Below are 13,016 nucleotides of genomic sequence, written 5' to 3'. Positions count from 1 at the left end.
CATCCATGCCTTTTTTTACTTCTGGATTTGACTATTCCAATGCACTCCTCCCACATTCTGACCTACATAAACTAGTGTTGATCCAAAACTCGGCTGCCCATGTCCTAACTCGCACCAAGTCTAGCTCACCCATCACCCCTGTGCTCGCTGACCTACAGTGAAGCAATGCCTTGATTTCAAAATTTCCGCTCACACTGCCCCCACAACACCCCCACGCCCGCCGCTCCCGCCCATGAGATATCAGTCTTTCTGAGTATCCCTGATTATAATTGTTCAACCATTGGTGGCTTTTGTGGCTGTGCCTTCTGTTGCCCAGGCCTCAATTCTGGAACATCCAGCCTAAACATTTCTGTCTAACCCCTGCTGTACCCGCCCTGGCAGTTTTTGATGGGATCGTGTAGAGCACGTTTTTCTCTGTATCTACTCTGTGCTGTATCTTCGCTCAGAGTGTTTGATGGGACAGTGTAGAGTGATTTTTACTCAATATGTAACCCGTGTTGTTCCTGCCCTGGGTGTGTTTGAAGAGACAGTGTAGAGGGAGATTTACCCTGTATTAAACCCGTGCTTTACCTATCCTGGTAATGGTTAATGGGACAATGTACAGGGATATTTACTTTGCATTATAACCCTTTCTGTACCTGCCGTGGAGTGGCTGATTGGACAGTGCAGAGGGAATTTACTCTGTATCTATCATTTGTGTACTTGCCCTGGGAATGTTTGCTGGGACAGTGTAGAGGGAACATTAGTCTGTTTGTACCCAGTGCTGTACGTGCCCTAGGAGTGTTTGATGGACAGTGTAGAGGGAGTTTTACTCTGTATCTAACCCGTGCTGTACCTGTGATAGGAGTGTTTGATAGATCAGTGTAGAGGGTACTTTCCTCTATATCTAACCCGTGTTGTACCTGCCCTGGGAATGTCTGGTTGAACATTATAGAGGGAGATCTCCTCAATATCTAATAAATGCTGTATCTGCCCTGGAATGCCTGGGGCGTTAGAGGGAGATGTACTCTGTGTCTAACCTGTACTGTACTTGCCCTGGGAACTGTATAGCGGAAGCTTTGGTCTGTATTTAATCCATGTTGTACCTGCCCTGGGAGAGTGTGATGGGACAGTGCATTGGGATCCTTACTGTGTACCTACTCATATCCGTTATACCCCTTGGAGGACGAAATGCGCACTGTGACTCCGGGAGGAGCTCCTCAGCCGGAGTGACTGAAGTGCATCATCACCCCCAGCAACCAAATTTTAATTTGATTTAAGTTTACTGTCCAAAGTTTAATTGGTTTATTTTGTTGGTTATAGTGCCCCCCACCCCAGCTTTAATCAGGGGGCACTTGATTTACAGATCAACAACAAAATAGTTGTGCTATATCTCCCTTGGGATTTTTTTATTGGAACAGTGTAGAGGGAGAAATTACTCTGTAATTATCCCGTGCTGTTCCTGCCTTGGAGTGTTTGTGGGACATGTACTCCATATGTGCTTTACCGGCCCTCGGCTGTTTGTTGCGACAATGTTGAGGGAGCTTTATTCTGGATATAACCCATGCTGTACCTGCCCTGGGACTGTTTAATGGGACCATGTAGGGAGAGATTTACTCTCTGTTTAAACCGTGCTGTACTTCACCTGAGAGTAGTTATTGTGGCAGAGTAGAGTAACGGGAGCTCTACACTGTATCTAACCCATGTATCACATCATGGGCCACCCCAACCTGCGAGAGAACATCTCCACAGGTTGGGGCTGTAAAAAGAGCAGGAGCGAGCCACTGCAGCTTCAGTGTGAGCTGACACAAATGTGTGACGGCTTCGAGGTAGACGACTGGGTGACATCATCAGGGCCCAGATTGCCATTTGGAGCGTGAGCAGGAGCATCGGCAGGGCCCTGGTACAGCAGAGGAACATGGAAGGTTGTGCTGGACTTGTGACGAGTGATCGGGGCAGAGGAGTGATGAGGGAGCATGCCTGAGATTTGGTGGGTGATCGTGATGGAGGTTCAGTGAATGTTTGTTGCAGAGATGGGGCAGGAGATTGTGGCGGAGGTGCGGCGAGTGTTTTCTTGAAGGGGGAGCGGAGAGGGATCGTGGCGGAGGTGAAGCGAATGTTTGTGGTGGAGGAGTGGCGAGAGATCGTGGCGGAGGTGCAGCGAATGAGGGTACCAGGTGCAAAAGAGGCGAGAGCCCAGGGGCAGCACGGACCAGCTAACACTGCAATATTTGTGCACACAAGCTCCGTACAGCAAAACAGGTCTCCAGTAATCCTGATTAACCCTTGCCACTGGACCAATCCTAGCTCTGTCATGCCCGTGTGGTGGCTGGTGTGCAACGGTCACCACACGTTAAAAACAATCCACCCATAGGCATTTTCCACCTCCTCCATTGGAGGTCAGGACTGGAACATTGGGTCCTTCATTGAAACATCTGTGAACTCATGTGGAAGCAAATCATCCTCGTTCGAGGGACCGGCTATGATCATCTAACCCGTGCTTTACCTGCCCTGGGATTTATTCTGTATCTATCCCATGCTGTAGTTTCCTCTGGCACTGACTCTCACTGGGTTCCAGTTCCTTTGGCACAGATTTACTGTATATTTAATTCGTGCTGTACCTATCCTGGGAGTGTTTGATAGGATAGTGTAGAGTGAGCTTTATTCATTATCTAACCAATGCAGTATCCACTCTGGAATGCATGGGACAGGTTGAGGGAGATATACTCCATATCTTACCTTAGAATGTCTCGTGGGATAGTGTTGAGGAAGCTTTACTCTGTATCTAAGTAAGGCAAGCCTATCATTCCTGAGAGAAGGAGACCAAAGCAGTACACAGGACTCCAGGTGTGGTAAGGAAATGAAGGGTTCTGGGGAGCGGGCAGGGAATGGAGCTGAGTCGATGATCAGACCAGCCATCACCTTATTGAATGGGGAGCAGGCTCGGGGGTCTGGGTGGCCCACTCCTGCTCCTATTTCTCATGGTCGTATGTACCCAGCATGCCCCGCGGGGGAGAATGTGCCGCACCCAGACTACAGGAGCTCAGTGCGCAGGCACGGGCCCAGGCTGTGTTTGGAGCATGCGTGGTGCGTGTAATGGCGGCATCGACACGTTTTGGATATGCTCCTCAGAAGTCTCCTTTTCAGCGGGACAGAGCGGAGTAATGGACCAGCGGGGAGCCAGGGAGGCTTCATAAACATCGGTGCCGCTGCAAGCCCGGAATAATAACCGGAATATCGGTGGTTGCAGCTTCGAGGCTTTCTCCCGCTCACAGGCCCAGGCTAACGGCGGCCATCTTCGTGCAGGAAGGCAGGTTCAGCGCTCCGCTATTTTGATTCAGTGAGTAGCAGAGCGCATGCGTGGCCATCTTGGTGCAGGAACAAAGTGAGTGATGTCAATGTCAGGAACTGAACCCAGCCAGAGTCAGTACCTTCAGGGGAGGGGAAGCAGTGAGTGTAGAACTGAACCCAGCCAGAGTCAGTACCTTCAGGGGAGGGGAACCAGTGAGTGTAGAACTGAACCCAGCCAGAGTCAGCACCTTCAGGGGCAGGGGGTGGGGGGGGGGGGGAAACCAGTGAGTGTAGACCTGAACCCAGCCAGAGTCAGCACCTTCAGGGGCAGGGGGTGGGGGGGGGAACCAGTGAGTGTAGACCTGAACCCAGCCAGAGTCAGTACCTTCAGGGGAGGGGAACCAGTGAGTGTCAAACCGAACCCAGCCAGAGTCAGCACCTTCAGGGGAGGGGAACCAGTGAGTGTAGATCTGAACCCAGCCAGAGTCAGTACCTTCAGTGGAGGGGAACCAGTGAGTGTAGAACTGAACCCAGCCAGAGTCAGTACTTTCAGGGGAGGGGAACCAGTGAGTGTCAAACCGAACCCAGCCAGAGTCAGCACCTTCAGGGGAGGGGAACCAGTGAGTGTAGAACTGAACCCAGCCAGAGTCAGTACCTTCAGGGGAGGGGAACCAGTGAGTGTCAAACCGAACCCAGCCAGAGTCAGCACCTTCAGGGGAGGGGAACCAGTGAGTGTAGAACTGAACCCAGCCAGAGTCAGTACCTTCAGGGGAGGGGAACCAGTGAGTGTAGAACTGAACCCAGCCAGAGTCAGTACCTTCAGGGGGTGGGGGGGGGAAAGCGAGGGGATAACAGTTCACGGGGTTGGGCGTAATATATTAGCATGGATGGAGGATTGGCTGACTGACAGAAAACAGAGAGTCAGAATAAATGGTTGCTTCTCGGGTTGACAATCAGTAACTACTGGGGTGTTGCAGGGATCAGTGCTGAGACTCCAACTATTTACAATCCATATTAATGACTTGGAAGAAGAGACAGTGTTAGCGTTAGTGTTTTCTCTGAAGAATCACTCAACACTCAGAGTCGGTTCCAACGCCTGGCGGCCTTTAATAACGCTCAGCTTGGAGGAAACACTCAGGACCGTATCCAGGTTTCTCTCCGCAGAACAAAGGTTTACATGCACCTTTATATGTTTCACAACAGTTACAAAACAGTTTACTACAGTTACACAGCCCATCACGGCTGGACACAAACCAATCACAACGATTATAGATTACATATATGTTTTTTTAACCCAATAGAATTCCCCTAGTATCCAGGGAACCATATGTTCGGTTATTGTCAGCTTGGGCTGATCGATGACTTTATAGGTTCTCTCCCTAGTTCTTTCATCTGGGAGAAATAATTGGTTTATAGCCTTGTTTGCAGCAGATGGTTTCCCTCTTATCTTTCTTCCTGGGGAATTAATTGGTTTATGACCTTGTTCACAGGAGATGGTTTCCTTCTTATCTCTGTCTTCCCTCATCCCAGGCATTCCTACAGTGGGCCTCACAGGGTTATTGCTCGGTCAGTGAACGTTCAACAGTTCACAGCTTGACTACCTGATTTCCTATCATGCCTGGGCAGCCATTTTATGTGTGTGTCCATTTAAGCTTATGTGAGTTTTAAATATCCAGCAGGTGCCTAATGCCTAGGTATATATATATTTCTACTCTCTACAACAATTCCCCCTTTCGGTAAAGGGACTAGTCCTAGTCCCCTTTTAACCGACCGTACTGCCTTGATCAGATATTTGTGCATGGCCCGGTATTCCTTGCCTCAACGTGCTGGTCAGTCACGCGGTTTCACGAGTCCCGGTTGCTTAGATCAAATTAACAAAGGCTAGCTCCTCCCGTCCCCTTATCAAACAGGCTTGTTTAATCTCCAGGGAACGGTGATGGGTCCGTTTCCGCCGTTTGTGGCGCCTGCATACCTGGCAGGCCATCACGCCCCATGTTATTGCTAAGATTAATTGTATTCCGACCAGTGTGTGTGAAATAATTCGGATCCATGGGTGGATGTTCACATTTATTCCCCAGTCCCAGACCTTTCTCCACCAACTCTGACTTTGTAAGTCTACCTCGGTATCTTCTTCGAGTTCTTTGATTTTAGTTTGTAGCTGGTGATAGAGTTTTACGGATTGCCCCACTCTGAGCCTTAACTCCCGTAATACTTCGGTTAGATGTGGGATAGGGACCTGCTCTGGCTCGTCATAATCCTGCAAATGATCATGGAGCTGATCAGTTACTTCAATAATTTCGGACTTCCGGCGCCTAACCTGAGTGATATGTGCTTGCCCGATCGCGACAGGTCGTAGTGGTGTAAAGCAAATGTTTGGCTGCGGTATAGGGCACTGCAGGTCATTATACTGGTATGAACGCTCTGTGGTAGAGAAACAGTATCTTCCCCTCGCTCCGTAGCCTGCCCTCGCGAAGTGCATGTGTGCGGGCACTATTTCTAGTACACACCCGTCGGTTCGGTTAAACCCGCACTCGTCTAATTCACCTCGGCCCACCGGGTGAGGGCATACTGTGATTTCCCCCCTTTGCTTGCAATCTGCTAGGGAAATCCCAGTAAGTATGTTGTTTCGACGAACGGCAGAGGTGGTGGTTAGGTAGTAGCGTATGGAGACATTTTCCCGTATTACTCCAATATTCTCTCGTTGGTATAAGGGGAACGGCCCTGAGTCCGGCGTTGCTATAGGGATCAACATACTATCCCTATCCCGGTAGTCCTACCCATCTGGCAATCTGGAATTGCGGGGTATACTCGGGTCAGTCCCTTCAGAGTACAATTATCCAGTGTCCCCCTTTGGTTCGCCAACTGAGCTAAATGTGAACTGTCTATCCAATCGGGTACTTCCCCGCGTTGGATCTGGTCGAGGTTGTGGCGGATCTGTCCCACCATCCACAGACCATAAGCATGACAGAGTTGCCCCTGTCTTTGCTTTATTGTATCTTCTTGTTCTCTATCAATGAGGTGATTGATGGTTTTGGCGTGAGCTTCCAGGACTGAGATGCCATCCAACTGGATTTCGGCACCCTCCTTTCCTAGGTTGGCTTGGTCTTCCTGGTTTTGCTCCACCCTCTCCAATAACCCCTTCATCACCCCTTTAAGCTGTTCTACCCTCTCATTTAACCCTTGTATGTCTATCGAGTTCACTACGGAGGTTCCTGTATTGAAAACGGTAGCAACATCATTTACTATTTCCCTCTTCACCCTGGGTGCTAACCCCTGTCCCCGGAACTTACTGGCACCCATGGCATCGGCAGCCTGCTGCATTACGACTTTGCTTAATACATTGTACATCTTCCTTGACTGTTCGGTACAATATTCCGACATCTGGATTCCTGAAATATTGATCAGAAAAGGCACAATTTCATGTTTAACATTATTATACAATAATTCCCCTTCGTTGTACATTGCAATCCCATTTTCTGGTCCCTTAGTAGTTGTGGGACAAGGCAGTTCTTCGGGCAATGTAGTGTTTCTTATGGGGCGCGGTGTTGGAGGGGGTGAGAAACATACATACAATGATATAGCAGCCGCCCCCACCTCCTCATAGTACCCACACAGCCCAATGCCCTTTTTGCGGATGACTGATTGCTGGGATTGTCCCGGAGGCGCGCAAATTATGCCGAAAGTGCATTCATCGGGCCCTTTGACATCCCTCCGTTTAATGCAGCTGCTCCTTTTACCCGTGGAGCACTGTACACATATCCGGTCCTTATTAGGATTCACTTGTAACCATGCATTAAAATAAGTTCTGTCCTTGCTCCAATCCTTAGTCGCTGGAACACATATTCCGTCCGTCAAATTGAACAACACTCCATAGTTCATGTACTTGTTTATTTCCAGCGTGCTCTGCTGTCCGTCGGTGTTGCCCAGGTTCGTGTATGTCGCAGGGCTATCCATATTACGAGTAGCGTCGTCCGTATTCCCATTTCGGTGAGTATTATCTGTAATTTTAAACAGATGGCCTGGTCATCACCAGGGGTTAAAGTTTTTGCTCTACGAGTGTCCCGGTCACCCTGTAAAATCAGAAGCACAGGGTTACAATTGAACCATTTCGAATTGAATCTGTGGGGCGTTCGCCCGTGTCTTTACCCACTTAAATATTACCCAAACTCCTATTAACATTAAAGCTAAAGCTATTCCTCCGAACACCCCTTCCGAAAGAGTGTCTAACCACTCCTGGTAATTTACAGCATACCATTCCGTCTCGTCTAGGCGTATCACCCTTGGTTCGGCCATTATTCTTTTGGGTTATACCTTTTTAGTTGTGACCAGTGCTTCCACCGGCCTTTTCCTTTCATATCGACACATGCACACGTGTCGCTTGTCAAAATGATGTCATACGGTCCGGTCCACCTCGGGTCAAACCCCGCCCTGCCTGGAGTGACCTGTACTAATACTTTGTCGCCTACCTGTGGAAGGGATGCGTCGGCCTTCCCGTTGTTTTGGGTCTCCAAGTCCCGTAGGGCCTGTTGCTCTACAACCTCTTCCCTTAGTTCCTTTAGCAGTGAATCTAATTGTTTTACATATTGTTTAATCCGATCTCGTAGAGGCCCCATTTCCTCCCCCCCTGTTATGATGCCTTCAGGAAGTCTCATGGCCCTTCCTGTCATTAATTCAAAGGGGGTCAGTCCTGTGGTTCAGTTAGGGGTAGCCCTAAGTTTCATTAATATGCAGGGCAAAACGTCTACCCATCCCTTCCCGGTCTCCGTTATAGCTTTGGCAATTGCTGTCTTAAGGGTACGGTTCATTCGCTCCACCATTCCTGAGCTCTGGGGGTGGTACGGGATGTGGAACCGTTGTCGGATTCCAAGCAGACCGCATGCCCGCTTCATGACCTGTCCTGTGAAGTGCGTCCCCTGGTCCGAGTCAATTTGAAGGGGCACTCCCCACCGTGGGATTATGTCGAATGCGAGAATCTGCGCTACCGTGGATGCTCCGCAATCCTGGGTGGGAAAAACCTCAACCCACCTGGTAAACTGATCTATAATAACCAGGCAGTATTTCTTTCCCCGACTGGTGGGTAGGGGCCCTGTGAAATCAATTTGTAGATTCTCCCACGGGCCCCTGGGACGTGTCTGATGTGCCATTCTGACCTTTATGGGTCTGCCTGGATTATGCTGTGCACATACTATACAGCGCTGGCAATGCTTGGCTACGTCTCGTCCTACCCCGGCCCACCACCAGTCTTTGAGCAGACGGCTCAGCGCATTCCGTCTCGCCCAGTGTGGTCCGCCTCATGGTGTAGCCGGAGTAGTTCGGTCTGGATTGAGGACGGGGCGACTACTTGTAATCCCTTCCTCCATACCCCGTCCTCCCCAATGCTAGCCCCTTGACTTTCCCATTGTGACCGTTCCTCCGAGCTACTTTCTTCCTGCATCTTACGGATACTTAGCTCTCCTGGTCCTATCATGGCCACTTTATTTACCTGGGGCTCATCCTCTTCTGCCGCGCTCCTAGCTGCTTGATCTGCCAGCATGTTTCCCCGTTGTTCCTTGGTCTCTACCCTTTGATGTGCCTTGATCTTTATTAGTTCTGCCGTCGTAGGCCTTTTAACGGCTTCGCCCAGCTCCCGAACTATATTCTCGTGTTTAATGTGTCCCCCCCCCCCCGAGGTTATATATCCACGTCTACTCCACGCTATAATATAATCGTGTACTACGCCGAATGCATACCGGCTGTCAGTATAAACATTTACACGCTTCCCCTGTGCCCATCTGAGGGCTTTGGTCAGCGCTACCAACTCCGCCACTTGGGCGGACACTCTTCCTTCCAGTGCCCCTCGCAGGAGGGTGACACCATCCTGATTTACCACGCCCCACCCGGTGCGGAATCTTCCGTCGATATATCGTCGGGACCCATCAACGTAAAGGGTTAAATCGGGGTCCCTCAGAGGTTCATCGGCTATTCCCCCTTCTGTTCCTTCGTCTATCTCAGTCTTGCAGCTATGCGGTTCACCTTCGGTCACTATTCCCTCCGCGGGATTAAAGCCTATATCCCTGATTATTTGTATGGACTGGTCTTTGGGTAATAGTACTGCCTCCCAGGTAGCTCGTCGCGCATCTGACACTGTTTTTAACCTCCCGGTATTTAGCAATTCCACTATGGTGTGCTTTGTGTGTAAGATTATCTGCCCCGACATCGTGACTGGTTCGCATATTCTGGCAGCCCAAGCGGCACAATCGAGGGCAGCCACACACCGATGGAGTCCCTTCACTACCGGGGACTCTTGTGTTGAGTAATACGCTACTGGTCTCATTACCCCCCCTTTCTCCTGGGTTACGACGGCGCTATAAAAACCTCCATCGAGATCATAATATACATGGAACGGCTTTGTCATATCCGGTAGCTTCAGCGCTGGGGCTGCTACCAATTCGGCTTTTAATTTCCCATAGGCTTCCTCTTGCTCCGATCCCCAGTCTACATGCTCTGTTCCTGGTTTTCCTCCCTTCACTAGTCGTTGAATGGGTTCGGCTATGTTCGCAAATTGAGGAATGAAATTCCTGCAATAGTTGAACAAACCCATCACCCGCCGCACTGCCCGGACTGTAGTTGGTCGGAGCATATCAGCGATGGCTGTCTTTATGTCTGTCGGAAGAGTCTTTTTTCCCTGACTGATATCGTGTCCCAGATATCGAACCGTGGCTTGTCCGATCTGCGCCTTTTTTGGATTTATTTTAAACCCTGCCTTATCTAGAGTCCTTAGAACCATGGCTACGGCCCCTAAATGCTCTCGGTCACTTGATGAGGCTATGAGGATGTCGTCCACGTACTGAAGGATTGTACTATTATACGGGGTTAGGTTGCATGATTCCAAAGCGTTACTCATGACTCGGTGGAAAATGTTCGGGCTGTTATGGAATCCCTGAGGGAGTCGGGTCCATGTGTATTGTCTATCTCTGGATGTAAATGCGAATCTCTCCTGAGACTCCGGGTCCAGCGGGATTGACCAAAATCCGTTAGCGATATCTAAGACGGTGAAAATCCTATGTTCCGGATTCAGACCGTTGAAGATAGTCGCTGGGCTGGCCACAATCGGGTGTTCCCTGGGTGTAACTTTATTCAGGGCTGTGTAATCTATCGTTAGTCGGTAGCTTTCATCCGGCTTTTTAACTGGCCACATCGGGGAGTTTGTGACTGACACGATCTGTCGTAGTATGCCCTGTTCTACCAGGGCTTCTATTATTCCCTCAGTGGCTCGCATGGCCTCTGGTTTGATAGGGTACTGCTTGTGGGGAGGGTGTACCGGTCCCGTGACCTTCTCCGGTGTCATGTCAACAAGTCCGCAGTCCTGTTTGCTTTTTGCCCAAACTCCCGGAATAGCCTGACACAGTAATCCCAACATCCCGTCCTTAGACCAGTCTCTCGTCAGAGTATCCGTTTTACCCAATGTGGCTATGTTCTTTACTAGTGCCCATTTCCTGGCCACTTTATCCTTATACCCTTTCGTACCTTTCCAGGCTACCCGTCTTCGCTGCGCATCCACTATCGTTCCTAATTCGCGGAGTAGGTCCATCCCTAGTATAGTGCCCTCTGAGTTTTTACATACTCAGAACTGGACCGGCATCATTATACCGTCCACCTCCAGCACTTGGGTTTCACTTTGATATGCCGTGGTCCTGTCCCCCCCTACCCCTTGGATCATGATGGATCTTCGGGTAGTGGGTATGTCGAGGTTCGTTATTGATACCGACGCCCCGATGTCTATCAACATATCGCATCGCCCGGCCCCCTAACGATGCGTTGATCCACATACGGGGATCGGGTTCTTGGCCGGGGGCCGATGCGATTCATTGGGGACTCGCCTGCTTCTGGGTCAGCTGCTGTATGATGTCCAGCAGCTGCTGGTTCCCGAGGGCACTAACGTCCGGGGCTCTTTCATTGATCGTTTTTCCCGATCTAGGTCCCTTCCCTTCTTTGCCACCTCCCTTGGCCCAACAGTCCTTTGCCTCATGGCCTAGTCGGTCACAATTACTACACTTTTTTCGTCCGTTGCGTTTTGGGGCTCTACACTCAGCGCGGCGATGCCCCGTCTTGTTACAATTATAGCATGTCTCAGCTGCCTTTTTGTCAGTGGCTGCACAGACCTCCTCTGTACTTGCGGCTACTTTGGACCTTTGTTGATTATCTACCGAGGTCGCCCATCTTTCCAGGTCATCAAAATTATTGTACATCACCAAGCCTGTTTTTAAGATGGCTTGGTGTGCAGGGCTTAGTCCATTCTTATATAATTGTATGAAAGCCGGGTTCTGCCGGTCGGCTCCGGGTATTCCGCCATGTGCTAAGAACGCCTCAAATTTCCTTGCCCCGTATTCTGGTGCCCGTTCATCCTTCTTCTGTACTACTCCCACTATAGCGTTCCAGTTTACGGTGACCTGGCCTAAAACGCGTATCACGTTCGCTTTAAATTCTATCATGGAATCCTCCTGCTCCTCTTTTGTAGCGGACAGGTCGGCACACCAGGTACCGTCTTGGTGATCATTATCTAGTCTGTCCCAATAACTCTCTGGCTTTTTAATCCTAACTATACCGGCGATATCTCGGTTATGGAGCTGGTGGCAAATTGTCATTTCTTTGAGCTTCTGCCAGAAGGTTGCGTTGTTATGGCGGGGCACTAGTGGTGGCAGTTTCTCTAACAACTGCATCGTGTCCCCTAGGGTCAGCGATAAGTATGTTACTCGTGTCTGCGCGGGTATAGCGGGACTGTTATGACGTCTTGTTCCGGCTGGGATCCTGGGTATATATTCTACCTTTAACGGGGCAACCGGAGCCGAGTTAATAGTATTATATGGGGGAGGTAAGACGTCCCCTTTAATGGAGTTGCAACTATCCGTTTCATTCTCTAGTCTTTCCCAGTCTTCCTCACTACGTGGTGCACTTGGGCTATTTATTGCCAGAACTGGCAAAACTGTCTGTCCGTTATCAACCTCTACTTGCTTCCTTTTTATTTGCACATACCGGTTAACCTTTTCTGTTAACTTTACATGTGCTCGCAATATCAAAATTACTGCCTTTTCCTCTTTATCTTTCTTTTCCTTCTCCCACCATTCCCTTTGCTTTGCTGGTAGTTCCTGAGGATTCCACCCTGCTTTGATCATTTTTTCGATTAGCTTCTTTTGTTTTTCCGCCAGGTGGCGGGTAAGTGACCCTTCTGGTCCCCACTCGAGTTTATTCGTTTCCATGGCCATTCCTGGGTAGGACTAGTACCGTTAGGAATCTACTCTCAGAGGTCCGCTTTCTTTCTAGCGCGACTTGTAGTAAACTGTCTCTTGGCTACTGTCAGGTCACAAGTTCTGCTGTTACACACACTTATACAATTCTTAAAAACGCGTTTAAGCAATTCCCGCAGTGCTCTACATATCCTTAACTACTACCTACCACCGCTCGGCCCGTTGGTCCGACCCTGTTCACAGGTTTGGATTCCGTTAGCCGCTGCACACTGCTTGGTTCTACCCCGGGGTTTATCTCCAATTACACTACTGGGTCCGGAAGGTGTCTTTCGGTATCACGATCCCATGGTCCAAGTGTGTTCCCGGCAATACTTAATTCCTGGCCGTTACGTGGGACTACTGTCCTCTTAATTCAGGCTCAGGCTAGGTGTTTGAGATATTGGACCGTTCCCTCGTGTCGATCAACCAGCATCCACCTTCCGAACTTTTATAATTTAAAAATCGTTTGTGTTTATACTCACT

At 49.7% G+C, this 13,016-nt stretch overlaps 1 pseudogene; it reads right to left on the bottom strand.

Moving 5' to 3' along the window:
* LOC139235478 (zinc finger protein 229-like) overlaps nucleotides 1–7,883 on the bottom strand; it is a 75,977-nt pseudogene extending 68,094 nt beyond the window's left edge.
* Between the last annotated feature and the right edge of the window lie 5,133 nt (nucleotides 7,884–13,016).

This window comes from Pristiophorus japonicus, chromosome 23 (assembly GCF_044704955.1).
Source record: "Pristiophorus japonicus isolate sPriJap1 chromosome 23, sPriJap1.hap1, whole genome shotgun sequence".
Taxonomy (NCBI): domain Eukaryota; kingdom Metazoa; phylum Chordata; class Chondrichthyes; family Pristiophoridae; genus Pristiophorus; species Pristiophorus japonicus.
This window is presented reverse-complemented; position numbering and strand designations above follow the sequence as displayed.